This window comes from Indicator indicator, chromosome 13 (genome assembly GCF_027791375.1).
Source record: "Indicator indicator isolate 239-I01 chromosome 13, UM_Iind_1.1, whole genome shotgun sequence".
NCBI lineage: Eukaryota > Metazoa > Chordata > Aves > Piciformes > Indicatoridae > Indicator > Indicator indicator.
Genome location: NC_072022.1, coordinates 28581814 through 28598294, shown reverse-complemented (window position 1 = coordinate 28598294; position 16481 = coordinate 28581814). Strand labels below are relative to the sequence as shown.

The 16481-nt window shown below is 42.3% G+C and overlaps 1 protein-coding gene across 1 annotated transcript in view; it reads right to left on the bottom strand.

Annotated features, from left to right (window-relative positions):
• Window positions 1-16481, bottom strand: part of RSRC1 (arginine and serine rich coiled-coil 1) — a 137689-nt gene that overhangs the window by 48195 nt on the left and 73013 nt on the right. The gene's annotated exons all lie outside the window — the stretch shown is intronic.

Here is a 16481-nt window from a genome sequence, read left to right as displayed (position 1 = left end):
GAGTGTCGTGGCAGGACTCAGAAGCGCTTAGTAATTGAGAGGCTTCCGCCCAGCAGGGGCAGCGCCCAGCGCGGCCGCAGCGCTCCAGGCTTGCTTCTCTTATCGTCACCCCCGGGCCAGCTGAAGGCTGCAAATGGAGCTGCTGAGGAGCACAGCTCCTTCTAGCAGCTGCTGCCAGGCTGAGCTGGTGAGTAACAGACAGCTTAAAGGCACAGACGAAGTGTGACCAGCAGCACAGGGAGGGGATTCTGCCTCTCATCTCTGCTCAGACCCCACCTGCAGCACTGCCTCCAGCTCTGGGACACCCAGCACAAGAAGGACCTGGAGCTACTGGAGAGGGTCCAGAGGAGACCACAGAGATGATCAGAGGCTGGAGAACCTCCCCTGTGGGGACAGGCTGGGAGAGTTGGGTCTGGTCAGCCTGGAGAAGAGAAGGCTCCAGGGAGACCTCAGAGCAGCCTTCCAGTACCTGAAGGGCTCCAGGAGAGCTGGGGAGGGACTTGGGACAAGGGCTGGGAGTGCCAGGATGAGGGACTCCCAGCTTTGAGCTGGGAGAAGGGAGACTGAGACCGGAGATGAGGAAGAAATTATTGAGAGTGAGGGTGGGGAGTCACTGGAACAGGTTGCCCAGGGAGGCTGTGGATGTTCTCTTCCCTGGAGGTGTTCCAAGCCAGGCTGGATGAGGCCTTGAGCAAGCTGGGCTGGTGGGAAGTGTCCCTGCCCATGGCAGAGGTTGGAGCTGGATGAGCTTTGAGATGTGCTGAAACACAGCACAGTGACAGCAGTTGGACCTTGATGATCTTAAGGTCTTAGAAAATCACCAAATCATAGAACTGCTTTAGTATGAAAAGACCTCTAAGATCATCCAGTCCAACCTTCAACCACCGTGGCCACTAAACCATATCCCAGGGGCAATGGCCACAGGTTTCTTGAACACATCCAGGGATGGGGACTCTACCACCTCCCTGGGCAGCCTGTGCCAATGTCCTTCTAACCTGAATGATTCTGTGATTGTATGACAGAAGCCCCATGGCTGCTCCATTCAGAAAAGGACATTTTTCACCACTGAAATTACTCTGAGGAAGTTTTTTCAATATGAAGAAGGGAGGTAGCTTTGGGTTACTCTGCCACTCAGTGTAAGATATTTGCCATCACCAGGATTTGAATTCTGGTGGCAAACTTGAATATGATCTCAAAAAAAAAAAAAGTAAAAACAGCACTCAAGAAAAAAAAGACTGGGAACAAGAATAGAAGCAAATCAAACTCTCTGCCCTTGTGGTAGCACACAAATCACTCTTGAAGCTGGAGTAATTCTGTTGCCTGGCATTAACATGTCCCCATGAAATTAGCCCTAAATTAGGTCAAAATCTAAGCCTAGGAAAAAAGAGATTACTGGAGATGAACACAACCTGCTGTAACCAAATTCCCTCAGCCTTCTTCTCCAAGGAGGCTTAAGCCCACAACTGAAAACCAAAGCTGAACTTTGGGGTTTAATCAAACTGGGCCAGGCAGGGCACAAAAGGGGGATTTGAAACAGGGTGAAACACTGGCACAGGTTGCCCAAAGAGGTGGTAAATGCCCCATCAGCCTGGAGAAGGCTCCAAGGAGACCTTCTGGTGGCCTTTCAGGACTTAAAGGGGATGATCAGAAGCTGGGGACAGACTTCTGAGCAGGGCCTGTTGTGCCAGGAAAGGGGGGAGTGGTTTGAACTGAAAGGGTGAGATTCAGACTGGAGAGAAGGATGACTTTTTCTGTGCTGGGGGTGGTGAGACCCTCATGGGCCAGTGTTGCCCAGAGAGGTGGTAGGAGCCTCATGCCTGGAACCATTGCAGGTCAGGTTGGTTGGGGCTCTGAGCAACCTGCTCTAATTGCAGCTGTCCCTGCTGACTGCAAGGGGGTTGGACTGGGTGAGCTTGAAAGGTCCCTTCCAAGCCAAAGCATTCTGTGAGTCTGACTCCCTCTCTGTAGAGTTTATGTCTGCCACTCCCCTGCTCCAGCAACGAATAGACACAGGCTGTACTGTTTTTATCAGTCCTTACAAAGCACCCAGGCTGATGTTTTAACTCAGAGCTCAGCCTCTCTCTCTGCCTTCCAGACTCTTTCATTCTGGATCAAAAGCAGCTTGCTGGTGCTTGTTCAGGTCTCCCTGCACAGCAAAAGACCAGACAAGGAATTAGGAGTTTGAAATGCTACAGGCAGATATAGCTCTAGGCAGTGAGTGTTAAGTTTATTCATCACATATTTGGGAGGTTGTTTTTTTTTATGAATAAACTCTCTGAGTGCACTCTTCAGAGGTTGTTATGTGAAGCTCCAGAGCAGACCACACAAGGCTTCAGACAGGTACTTTCATCAAACAGCAAACACTCATTTGTCTTTATCTAAAGTTATTAATACCTACAAGAAACTCCTTCAAGTAGCTGAGACTGGAGCTGTACTCCAGACTTTGAAACAGTTCTGTTGCATGAATTAACTGGGCTGCTGCTGGAGGGTAAAAGGGAGTTTCAGGCCCAGGAACAGGCAGTATCCCACCACAGACTAAAGTGCTGTGTTGGGATAGAATGATTTGAATTGGAAGGGACCTTCAAGATCATCCAGTTCCAACCTCCTGCCATGGGCAGGGACACCTCCTACCAGCCCAGCTTGCTCAGGGCCTCATTCAACCTGGCCTTGAACACCTCCAGGCAGGAGGCATCCACAACTCCCTGGGCAACCTATTCTGGTATCTCCCCACCCTCATGGGGAAGAATTTCCTCCTAATGTCCAATCTAAATCCAGCTTCTCCCAGTTTGAAGCCATCACCCCTCATGCTGTTACTCCATACCTTAATCAAAAGTCCCTCTCCAGCTCTCCAGCAGCCCCTTTTAAATCCTGGAAGGCTGCTCTCAGGTCTCCCTGGGGACCTTATTGGAAAACAAATAATGCCTCTTTTAATCAAAATTCTTACTGGTAGACTTAGGAGAAAGTCCTCTTAAGTCACACCAAAGTTGAGTGGATGTGGTATTCAGGGACATGGTTTAACAGTAGCAGTGGTAGGATTGGGAGCTCTAGGAGAGTGATTGGACTTGATGATCTCAGAGGTCTCTCACCTCAACCTCAACAGTTCTATGATTAAATGAGAGTTGCTCATCTTTCTATGAAGCCTAACACAGCACTGGGCGGGGGGGGAGAAAAGGGGAAAAAAAGCCTTTGCCAAACACCCACCACTAGATTTGAAGATTTATTCAGTCGCCACCTCATAATCATCTCTAAACCTAATGGGACACGAATGCATTTCATCACAGATGAAAATCTTCAGCCGCTGCTCAAATGAAAACCCCCAAAATTATTACAATCCCCCTCGCCCTGCCTCGCAGCAGCATTAATCAGAAATCATAATAAATCCACATGCTCCTCCAGACAGCACATTACTCAGGCAGCCCTCCGCCACAGCGACGGTGACTAATGGGCTCCGAGTTGGAAGGGTCAATCATAAACTCATCAAATGCTTCATTTCATTTCTTAATTTGGACAAACACAATTTGTTTATGGGAAAGATATCAGGTGTGCTTGAATGAATAATGGCTGGGAAACCAAACTCCATTAATCAGCTCCTGATTACGAATTACTCCGAGATTGTTTGTTCTAATTCTGTTCATTTGGGCCAACAAAGGAAACATGAGCGGAAGGGAAGCTCTGGGAGAAAATGGCACACTCGCTGCTCCAGATTTAATAAACTTGTGATAAATATCCTTTCAATAACTGTAAAATAGGAATTTCATTGCCCACACTAAATACTACTCTTGGTACCAGTCAAAAAAAAAAAAAAAGAAATTAATAGATTTGGTTTACAAGGAGATGGTGGAGGCACAAAACAAGAGCTTCAGGTGCGGGAGGACCATCGGTGTGAATTCAGAGCAGGGTGCTGCTAAGTCACTAGACCCCATCTAAGGGGTTGCTCAAGGCCCCATCCAACCTGGTTTTGAACACTTCTAGGCATGGAGGCTCCACAACTTCTCTGAGCAACCTGTTCCAGTGTCTCACCATCCTCCTGGGGGAGAATTTCTTCCCAAAATCTAATCCCAGTTGAGTTTCTTCCAGTTTGATGTATGAACAAGAAAACCAACAATGCCTATTTTAACCCAAACTCATAGATCCATAGAATGATTTGGGTTGGAAGGGACAATAAAGCTCATCCAGTTCCAACCCCCTGCCATGGGCAGGGACACCTTCCACCAGCCCAGGTTGCTCAGGGCCTCATCCAGCCTTGCCTTGAACAACTCCAAGGAGGGGACATCCACATTTCCTAAAAGCATGACTATGAAAAGCCCAAGAATGGCAGCTTTTGATTCCTACTCCCTGAGAAATATTTCAAGACATGGATGCAACTGATGCAACACTGAGTTGCTAGAGCGTGTCCAGAGAAGGGCAACAAAGCTGGGGAAGGGTCTGGAGAATAGGGCTGGTGAGGAGCAGCTGAGGGAACTGGGGGTGTTCAGCCTGGAGAAAAGGAGGCTCCGGGGAGGCCTCATTGCTCTCTACAGCTCCCTGAAAGAAGGTTGGAGTGAGGTAGGGGATGAGCTCTTCTCTCCAGTCTCAGGTGATAGAAGGAGAGGAAATTGGCCTCAAGATGTGCCAGGGAAGGGTTAGGTTGGAGAGGAGGAAAAATTTCTTTACTGCCAGAGTGGTCAGGGATTGGCACAGGCTGCCCAGGGAGGTGGTGGAGTCCCCATCCCTGGAGGGGTTCCAGAAACCTGTGGCCATGGCACTTGGGGACAGGGTTTAGTGGCCATGGTGGGGTTGGCTTGAAGGTTGAGCTTAGAAGTCTCTTTCAACCTCAACAGTTCTATGATTCCAACCAAGATTATGTTCAGGAGTCATCAGCATCAGCACAGACACCACTGCTCCGGGGAGACCTCCTGGTGGCCTTTCAGGACTTCAAGCAGACAATGGGAAAAGCTGGGGACAGACCTGTGAGCAGGGCCTGTTGTGAGAGGACAAGGGGGGATGGTTTGTACTAGAAGAGAGAGATTCAGACCAGAGAGAAGGAAGACATTTTTTGTGCTGAAGGTGGTGAGACCCTGACCCATGTTGCCCAGAGAGGTGGGAGGGAGATGCCCCATCCCTGGAGACATTCCAGGTCAGGTTGTGCAGGGCTCTGAGCATCCTGCTCTAGTTGGGGACGTCCCTGCTGACTGCAGGGGGGTTGGACTGGGTGACCTTGGAAGGTCCCTTCCAACCTAAAGCATTCTGTGATGCTGTCACATCAGGTCTTAGGAGCCCCACATTCTGCCTAATGCTTTAATGACCAACACAGGCAACTCTGCAGAGAAGAGAAGCAGGACAGATTGGGTAAAACCTCAGAGAGAAATATTTTGCTGCCACATGAAGACAAAACAATTCCCCAGGGGTCTGCTGCAAGAGGAACGAGCCCTGACGCCGCAGATGCTTTGGGCAGCCCAAACAGGGCATAATTCAATTAGTGGGCAAAGTTGCTAAATCTGAATGGATATAAAAACTTCAGCTAACTGAAAAAATTGTCTTTGACTGAAGATCAAGAGCAGGACTGCAAGATTCATCTGCACATAATTAGCAGACATATTTGCATCAAAATCACCTAGACCATATGGTACAATCTTCCTGCAAAACCCATTAGTGAGGATGGAAGGCTGAGATACTTTTGGGGGGTTTTGGTAGCACACAGACAGACACAAAATAAAATAACACAGAAAAAAAAAAGAAAGGGCTCAGAGGACAAAAAAAAAAAAAAAAAATCTGACACCAAAATCAAAATTCTGCAGGCTGGAGAATTCTTTCTAAGGGCAATCAATGGTCATTCACTAATAGAGTGACTGGAAAGGCTGCTTCCAGACTCTGCTCTCCAGCCTGGCAACTGCTCATTGAGGGGGGGAAAGAATAAATCAACTGTGGGCAAAAATGCTTCCAAAAATCAGTTTTCATCTTTAGCATGGACCTAGAAGAGGTTCAGGAGGTGAACAGCTTCTAGACACCGAGACAGTGGCATCACAAAGGGCAAATGTCAGCACTTTTGGTTCAGACAGATTTTAGCCTCTACCTACATTGGTTTCATTCTTCTCTATTTTTGTCAACAATGATCAAAATTTATTAATTATTGATATGGTCAAATGTATTTTATCCTCTACTTGAATTGGTTTAATTATTCTCTATTTTTCTCAACAGTGATGCAAATTACTTAATCCTTGAACTAATTACTGATGTGTCCAAACATATTTTATTCTCTCCCTAAATCTGTTTAATTCTTCCCTATTATTCTCAATAATAGTGGAGATTAATTAATTACTGATATTTTAGTCTCCACTTAAATTTGTTCAATTATTCCTTACTACTCTCAATAGTAGTGAAAATTAATGAATTATTGAAGTAATTATTGATACATTCAAATATCTCTTATTCTCTACTTAATTATTCTGTTTGTCCCCAAAATGATAGAAATGAATCAATTTTTGAAGTAATTATTGACATACTCAAACATATTTTATTCTCTACTTAAATTTAAGTATTCCCCATTTTTCTCAATAGTAATGAAAATCAATTAATTATTGAAGTAATTAATGATATTTTATTCTTTACCTAAATCTTTTTAATTCTTCCCTATATTTTTCAGCAACTATGAAATTAATTATTGAAGCAATTATTGTTGTGTTCACACATATTTTATTCTTTACCTAAATCTGTTTAATTATTCTCCATTTTTGCCATGAAAAAAATTTTCATGATGATGAAAATTAATTAATTATTGAAGCAATTATTGATACATTTAAATGTATTTTATTCTCTACCTGAATTTGTTTAATTATTCCCCATTTTCCTCAAAAATGATGAAAATTAATTAATTATTTAAGTAACCATTGCTACAATCAAACATATTTTATTCTCTTCCTACATTGGTTTCATTATTCTCCATTTTTCTCAACAATGATGGAAATTAATTAATTATTGAAGCAATTATTGACACGTTCAAGCATATTTTATTCTCTACCTAAATCTGTTTAATTATTCCCTATTTTTCTCAAAAACTATGAATTTTAATTAATTATTGATATAGTCAAACATATTTTATTCTCTACCTAAAACTGTTCAATTATTCCCTATTTTTTCCAACAACTATGAAATGTAATTATTGAAGCAATTATTGACACATTCAAACTCATATTTTATTCCCTAGCTAAATCTGTTCAATTATTCCCTATTTTTTTCAACAACTATCAAATGTAATTAATTATTGAAGCAATTATTGATACATTCAAACGTATTTTATTCCCTACCTAAGTCTGTTTAATTATTCCCTATTTTTGCCAGCAATGATGAAAATAAATTGATTATTGAAGCCATTATTGATCAGTTAAGCTTTTGCTTTCCTCACCAACGACACAAACCAGCTGTGCTCACACTCTTTAAGGACCAGACCATTAATATGTTTAAAAACAAAGCCGTTATTTGGAGTAATGATTCTTTTTTTACTATTTACTTATCACTTTGCAAGCAGCAAGTGGGAACTTTTTTAGTACTTTAATGAGATTATGCAGTTTTGCCAATAAATTAGGAGCAAGTAATGGCTGAAGAAATGCATTTCGGGTCCAGCTGTACAAGCACTTGTGCATGGCCATGGAGGTATTGGTGGAGATTGTCCAGGTGAGCTCAAATATTGTCTGCACCTTCCAGAAATTAAGTCATAAACCATCTGCAATTCTCTTCAAATGCACAGTGTAAAAAATTAGCTACCATAAATTTAGTCCAAGATACATTTCCATGATACTTTTTTTCCCCCAGCCACTTAATTCTTTGATCGCTCAGAGAGGGTTGGAAATGCTCCTTCTGCTGATGTCACCTAAATGGGTTTTGACACAGAAATCTGCTGAGTAGGAATCAACACTTGACCTAGAAACTGGGTTCACTAACTCCATAATTAGATGTTTCCTACACTAGCTACTTCTCAAGAATAAGATAAAAATCATCCACCTAGAGCAGAAGGATGCACCATGAAAACTCTAAGGGGAGGATGTGCATCAGCCACAGTGACACTGTCTGAGTGCAGGTGACAAGAGGAAAACCAAAGGAATGAAGCATTTCAGCAGGCAGGATTGTGAACTAATCTATAGAATATGAAAACAGGACTACTGCTGGAGGAACCAGTGTTCAGGTCCCTGTGTAAAGGACGAGCTCACTGACAGCCCTGGAGTCCCTTTTTTGAAGCTACAAAAAGCTATGCAGCATTTCTACTCCGCAACTCGAAGAGAGAGCATTTAGTGTGTCAGGTGGCAGCAGAGAGAAACCAGACTGCTGGTTTGGTTCTATCTCACAGAATCATCACAGGATCATTTGGCTGGAAGAGACCTTCGAGATCATAGAGTCCAAGCCTTACCCCAGCACTGCCATCTCACCACTGAACCATGGCCCTCAGCACCACATCTTCACAGCTTTCAAACCCCTCCAGGGATGGGGACTCCACCACTGCCCTGGGCAGCCTGGTTCAAGCCTTGACAATCCTTTCAGGGAAGAAATTGTTCCTCATGTCCAACCTAAACCTCCCCTGGGGGCTACTTAAGGCTGTTTCCACACAAGTATCATTGCCATTTATTTATTTATTTTTGGAGGACGTGAGGCAGGGAAAAAACACAACACACAAGGTACAGGTTGGTGCAGACTCACTGCAGAACAAAATTCCCATCGGGGTTCAGAGCTTTATAGGCACTGAAAGAACCACCCCCAGCTTCCTCTTCTCTGGATTCTTCATACAGCAAATATTTACTAGAAATTCAAACCAAGGCCATCAGGTTTTCAGCAGAAAGAACACAAACAGTAAACCCAGAAGTAAGAACCCCACAATGAAACCGAGAAATCCATCAGCATTTGGCAAGTTTGGTGTTCAGGAACAAGCACCAATAAAAGGGAATTTTTCCTACTCCCTGCCAGCTGCCTGCCTCACTGCTTTGCATAGCTAAAAAAAAGAGCCAAACAGAGGCCATCCTATTTAACTAACCAGTTTTTATTAAAGGCAAAGAAAAGCAAGAATCTATGAAGTAGCAAGTGATCCTATTAGTTCCACCAGACTAAAATCATACAGTCTACGTATGTGGTCCTTCCAGCCACATCTGTTATGAGCCATTTTGAGACCAGAAAGTAGAGAATCTTTGACTCTATTTAGCACTGAGTGCAAAGCAGGGTTTATTTTTTCTCCCCACCAACATCCTACAATGAGTAGATTTTATTAAAAATGCAAAAAAAACCCAAAAAAACAAAAACAAAAAAACACAAACAACCCACCAACAAAAAAACAACCCAAAAGGATTATAAAATATTGGCATTTTCACAGCAGCTCAGGCCAAGCCAGTTGTTAAATTCCACCATTTTTCCCCCTCTTTAAGGAATATGTGAAACGGAATAAAGGCGCAGGGTATGAAATGAAAGGGAGCCATCTGATAAGTCTTAATTCAAAGCTAATGAGTTCAATATCCAATAGCCAGAACTGCTGCCAAACAGATCTGATAAATGCTGAAGGCTCCTGAGTTGCATTCAGCAATTCTGACTGCATGTTGCTCATCTCAGGGTAGTGCCTCGGCTCCGGAGTTTCCTTTAAATGGAAACTCCGTCAAGGATTCTTTGCCCAAAAAGTGCTCTTTCAGTAACAGATTGAAATGCAGATCCCCCCCACCCCCCAGAAGACAAAAAAAAAAATAGATCAGTCACTTATTTCAACTCTGGACCTTTGAAATCCCAGATCAGTTGCCTTTTGTCATCGTCTTTATATGGAGAGTAAGAATTTTCTGCTTATCACCGCAGACAAACTTTGGTAATTTGGAGCACCCACCTGCCACCTCCTAGCAATGCATTGTGGAATATCCAGCCCTGTTTTAGTTTGTATGAGGAAAGACGAGTGCCACACAATGCTTTATGGCACGAATGAAACAGATGTGAAGTTTTCCTGAGTGTTTTTTGGGGGCTAGTTTGGAACTTTGGTAACTTGGAGCACCCACCTGCCACTTCCTAGCAATGCATTGTGGCATATCCATCTCTGTTTCAGTCTGCATGAGGAAAGAGGAGTGCCACACCACGCTTTATGGCACGAATGAAAGAGATGTGAAGTTTTGCTGAGTGTTTTTCTGGGGGTTTTTAGAAGGCAGGATTTGCTGGGGGGCAAACCTCTCCCCCTTCAAACCGGCGGTCAGAAGCGAGCCAACCTCTAACTCCCCATCTCTCCCTGCCACTCCGGCTTCTCGGTAATGAAGTCTGGGAAAGAAATCACAGACACCCAAGTGGTTTGGCAACTGTAAGTGACAGAAGCTCAGCTAAATCCTCTGTTTACACTGGGGATTAGGCAGGGAGATTGTGCCCCGCGCACTGAGCTGGCGATGGTCAAGGGAAGCTGCTCCCCGGCAGCCCGTGGGGCAGCGGCACAAAGCCCCGGCCGGGTAGGAAGTGACCCATAAACGTATCCCTACCAAGGATTTACACAAAGCCAGGCTGCCTCAGAGAAGCTCCATATGACCATTAACTGGCCTGCAAGGCCTGCCAGGAGGCCTAATTACAGGCCTACAGAGCCCAATAACAAAAGCTGAAGAGCTTTAGCCTAGGGATGATCTGCTTTATACTGACTTGAGAGAGTCCATATAGAGTGGCAAAAAAGAAAGAGGTTTAGCCTGGAAATTCTCCCGAGAGACAAAGCTTTGTCCCTAAGTCTGCAAGGCCCACATGCAACATACTTCAGATAGGCTTAAACATAGCAGCCTCTCAAAATTAACATTCAACTATTGCCTGCTTAACATCTGCTCAAACACAGCAAGTTGCTGCGATATTGTTCGAAGATGCTGAAAAGGCTTCCTTCAGGGGGAAAGAGATGGGAATTGAGAGCTGAGACCAACAACTTCCACTCAGCCACACTTTCCACAAAGCAAAAATCAGCTGCCTTAAAAACGCAAAGATCTTCAAGGATTGCCCTGCCTAAGGAGAATGAAGATATTGGCACGAATCTACAGCCACAAAAGGGGGAAAAATTAGGCAACAAAGGAAAAATTGCTGAATGGAGAAAAATTATTGACCTAAGAAATTATTTACCAAAGAAACGATATCCCAAAGAAATTACTGACCAACAAAATTGTTTACCAAACTCATATCACAAAGTGATTATTGACCTAAGAAATTGTTTACCAAAGAAATTATTTACCAAAGACATTATATCCCCAAGAGATTATTGGCCAAAGAAATTATTTACCAAAGACTTTACCAAAGACATTATATCCCCAAGAGATTATTGGCCAAAGAAATTATTTACCAAAGACTTTACCAAAGACATTATATCCCCAAGAGATTATTGGCCAAAGAAATTATTTACCAAAGAAATTATTTACCAAAGACTTTACCAAAGACATTATATCCCCAAGAGATTATTGGCCAAAGAAATTATTTACCAATGAAATTATTTACTAAAGAAATTATTTACCAAAGAAATTCTATCCCCCCCAAAAAAATACTGACCAAGAAATTGTTGACCAAAGAAATTATTGACCAAAGAAATCAGTGTCCAAAGAAATTATTGACCAAAGAAATTATTTAACACATAAATTATTTACCAAATAAGTTATTGACCAAAGAAATTACTTACCAAATAAATTTTACATCACAAAGAAATTGTATCACAAAAAACTGCATCACAAAGAAACTACATCCCAAAGAAAGTAGTTATATCACCAAGAATTATATCCCTTCCAAAAAAAGAGAGTTATTTAACAAGGAAAAGAAATTATTTAACAACAAAAGAAATTATTTAACAAGAAAAGAATTCATTTAACAACAAAAGAAATTATTTAACAACAAATCATTTAACAACAAAAGAAATCATTTACCAATAAAAGAAATTATTTAACAAGAAAAGAGATCATTTAACAACAAAAGAAATTATTTAACAGCAAAAGAAATTATTTAACAACTAAAATTACTTCACAGTGACAGAAATTACTACACAAATGATTTAACAGAGGAAAAAAATTATTTAACAAATGATGTAGCAAAGGCAGTACGAACCAAGGGCTTGGGGACAAAACTCCCTGACATCATTATCTCCCCCTGAATATACTACTGGCCACCTTCCCTTCCTCCCCTCACAAACCCAGGTGAATAGCTTTTATTTTACCAGCTCCCCCACAACAAGACCCCAGAAGTCACCATTTCCATATCCCTCCCCCCCCCAAAAAAAACCCCAAAAATCACCAAATAAATCAAATTAAACTGTTTGCTTCCTTTTGCCTCCCAGAGCAATCAGTTGTAGTTTCCTAGGTTAATACGTGGGGCAGATTTTCCCAAGGTACTAAATATCCACAATTCCTGCTGGGGTTGATCCCTTGGTTGTTGGCCCTACCTACCCTAGCACCACACATCTCTGGTGGTGAAGGAAGCAAGGAAGAGCAAAGGGCACACAAGGAGATAAAAAGAACTTTTTTAATCTATGGCTGTTGTCCCAGGACAGGAAAAAACTGCCACACTGAGAGCACTTCCAAATTTATCTTGTGTTAATCTCTAAAACTATTACTGTATTTTCCTACCTATTTTGTATTAATCCCTGAAACTATTACTGTATTTTTCCTATCTGTGTTAATCCATAACACTATTACTGTATTCTTCCTACCTATCTTGTGTTAATCCATAAGACTATGATTGTATTTTTCCTACCTACCTTGTGTTAACCCATAACACTATTACTGTATTTTTCCTACTTGTGTTAATCCATAACACTATTACTGCATTTTCCTACATCACTTTCTCTTGCTTCAAAAGCCACAGGGATAAAGCCAAGGTAATTTCCATGTCAATAGGGTGATGTGAAGGAAAAAGCAAAGGACACACACACAAACATCTTCAGGTTGAGAAGACAACGCAACAGCGTTTCACTCAACCACCACCAGAAGCAGAAAACCAAGAGCTATCCAAACCTTTTCATCCCTAAATCCTTTTGGAAGTCACATCCCTTATTAATTAATCACACCTTGGCTGTAGCTAATGCTGTTGTCTGTGGAGCTCAGCATGGAAGCAGGATTAGCTGTTTTACCATAGTGTGCAATCAGCTTTTGGATTGATGCTTCCTGTGGAAAACGGTGGGAATTCCAGCCCTTAAATTTGAACTAAATATCCTCAAGTATTGCACACTCTGCCTTCAAATTTGAACTAAATATCCTCAAGTATTGCACACTCTGCCTTCAAATTTGGACTAAATATCCTCAAACATTGCTCTCTGCCTTCAAATTTGAGCTAAATATCCTCAAATATTCTACTCTCTGATAAAGCCCAAATGCCTCCCCTTCCAAACCAGACATTTATATTCCATACAAATACATATTTGGGGGGAGAGTTGGGGGGGGGAGAAATGGAATGAAATCTAACAAGGCCAAGGGCAGAGTCTGGCTTCTAGGAAAGAACAACCCCATGGAGCAGGAGAGGTTGGGGACTGACCTGCTGGAGAGCAGCTCTGGGGAAAGGGATCTGGGGGTGCTGGGGGACAGCAGGATGGCAATGAGCCAGCAATGTGCCCTGGTGGCCAAGGAGGCCAAGGACATCCTGGGGTGCATGAGAAGGGCTGTGGTCAGGAGGTCAGAGAGGTTCTCCTGCCCCTCTGCTCTGCTCTGCCCTGCTGAGGCCACAGCTGGAATCTTGTGTCCAGCTCCAGCCCCTCAGCTCAAGAAGGACCTGAGGGAACTGCTGGAGAGAGTCCAGCCCAGAGGCACAGAGCTGCTGCAGGCAGTGGAACGTCTCCTGGGAGGCCAGGCTGAGGGAGCTGGGGCTTGGAGCTGGGAGCAGAGGAGCCTGAGGGCTGCCCTCATGGCTGGGGATAAAGATGTGCAGGGCTGGAGCCAGGCTCTGCTCAGGGATGCCCAAGGACAGCACAAGGGGCACTGGGGGCAAGCTGGAGCAGAAGAGGTGCCAGGGGAACAGAAGGCAAAACTTTGTCCTCCTCTGGAGACATCCAAAACCCACCTGGATGTGTTCTGTGTGCCCTATCCTGGGTGATCCTCTTCTGGCAGGGGGCTTGGACTGGATGATCTCCAGAGGTCCCTTCCAACCCCTAACGTTCTGTGACTCCGTGATTTGTTCCTGTGCTCAGTTTGAAGCAAGCACCTGAACTGAAGCCCTGACATCAAATAGTTATCCCCCAAGCCATATATTTTGCAGGTACTGAGAGAAGTTTCAATTTAAATGGTTATTGACAATAAAGAATTGCTCCTGAATTTTCATGCTGGGTTGGAGGAGATGGGGCAGGATTCCCAGCAGTGCCAGTTAACCTGCCACCAGTCCTTAGATCTGTCTTTAATTAGTCAATAGAAGTCATTAAAGCCACATTCTAATATCATTTCCAGCCAGGATAAATGTGATAAAAATTAACTTCTGCAGTCCAGCAGGGACTTGTTGTGAAGCTGTATCATTATTTACAGGCAATTTCTTTTCCCAGCAGCACACAAGTTCCATTTTTCTGCTCACACTCAGCAAACTTAACCTCCAGCCTCTCTCCCCTTCCTTAACACAAAGCTTGTATCTGCTGGCAAAGAATTCAGAACGTTTAATGGGGCTAAAGAACAGGGAAAATGAAACAGTAAAAGATTCTGTGATTCTCTGATAAGGTGCAGAGATGATCTAAGAAATTCCTGAGATCCCAAGACCTAAATAAAGCCCCAAAAACTTCTGCATTTTGGATAGCGAAAGAGCTGAACCCTGAGAGTTATTTATGAACAACTTGCAGCTTCAATCTGAGTTTCAGCCTTCAGTTGTGACTATTTAAATTTCACAATGTCACAGCCCTTTTATATGGCTCTGCAAATGTGGGGGCCCCAGGTCACACTGATCTACAACCCACAAACATCTTTTCTACATAGCCCAGGTGTTAAATTAAAGGGTGAGGTGTGATAGATGTGAGCACCATACACAAACTGTGTGTTGGTTCTTTTTTCTTTCTTAGGTCAGGGTTGTCAGATCTCTTCTATAATTGTATGTTTCAAAGATTTATTAACAGTTGTGGAGAACAATGAATGGACTGGAAGCTACAAAACGTTGGATGCACTGCAGAACAAAGTCTCAGCCATGTGGGATGAGTGTTGCTTAAAACAGAAGGAGCCCATAAATAAATGAAGGGTATTAAAAACACAGCTCTGAGATGCAAGCTGAACTAAAGACAAATCACCATTTCTTGCCAATATGTTTGAAATACTGAAAGCCTTTTGCATGCCAGACTGACTAAACATTAACAGCAAAATCCAAGTCAGATAGAGAAATTAATTAGGCTTACAAAGCTCAGCACAGATTGCCACTGCAGAGCATTAAATCCTACAACTGTCTGGCTTGGGAAAGCCCTCCAGGATCAGGGAGTCCAACCATCAACCCAACATCACCATGGCCATCAAACCATGTCCCAAAGAGAAAGCAAGCAAGAAAGGGAGAAGGAAAGGGAGAAGGAAAGGGAGAAGGAAAGGGAGAAGGAAAGGGAGAAGGAAAGGGAGAAAAGAAACAAAGGAAAGAGGAACAAAGGAAGAAAGAGACAAGGAAAGAAAGAAAGAAAGAAAGAGACAAGGAAAGAAAGAAAGAGACAAGGAAAGAAAGAAAGAGACAAGGAAAGAAAGAAAGAGACAAGGAAAGAAAGAAAGAAAGAAAGAAAGAGACAAGGAAAGAAAGAAAGAGACAAGGAAAGAAAGAAAGAAAGAAAGAAAGAAAGAAAGAAAGAAAGAAAGAAAGAAAGAAAGAAAGAAAGAAAGAAAGAAAGAAAGAAAGAAAGAAAGAAAGAAAGAAAGAAAGAAAGAAAGAAAGAAAGAAAGAAAGAAAGAAAGAAAGAAAGAAAGAAAGAAAGAAAGAAAGAAAGAAAGAAAGAAAGAAAGAAAGAAGGAAAGAAGGAAAGAAAGAAAGAAAGAAAGAAAGAAAGAGACAAGGAAAGAAGGAAAGAAAGAAAGAGAGAAAGAAAGAAAGAAAGAAAGAGAGAAAGAAAGAAGGAAAGAAAGAAAGAGAGAAAGAAAGAAAGAAAGAAAGAGAGAAAGAAAGAAGGAAAGAAAGAAAGAGAGAAAGAAAGAGAGAAAGAAAGAGAGAAAGAAAGAGAGAAAGAAAGAGAGAAAGAAAGAGAGAAAGAAAGAGAGAAAGAAAGAAAGAAAGAAAGGTAGAAAGAGAGAAAGAAAGAGAGAAAGAAAGAGAGAAAGAAAGAGAGAAAGAAATAAAGAAAGAAAGAAAGAAATAAAGAAAGAAAGAAAGAAAGAAAGAAAGAAAGAAAGAAAGAAAGAAAGAAAGAAAGAAAGAAAGAAAGAAAGAAAGAAAGAAAAAGAAAGAAAGAAGGAAAGAAAGAAGGAAAGAAAGAAGGAAAGAAAGAAAGAAAGAAAGAGACAAGGAAAGAAAGAAGGAAAGAAAGAGACAAGGAAAGAAAGAAAGAAAGAAAGAGACAAGGAAAGAAAGAAAGAAAGAAAGAAAGAAAGAAAGAAAGAAAGAAAGAAAGAAAGAAAGAAAGA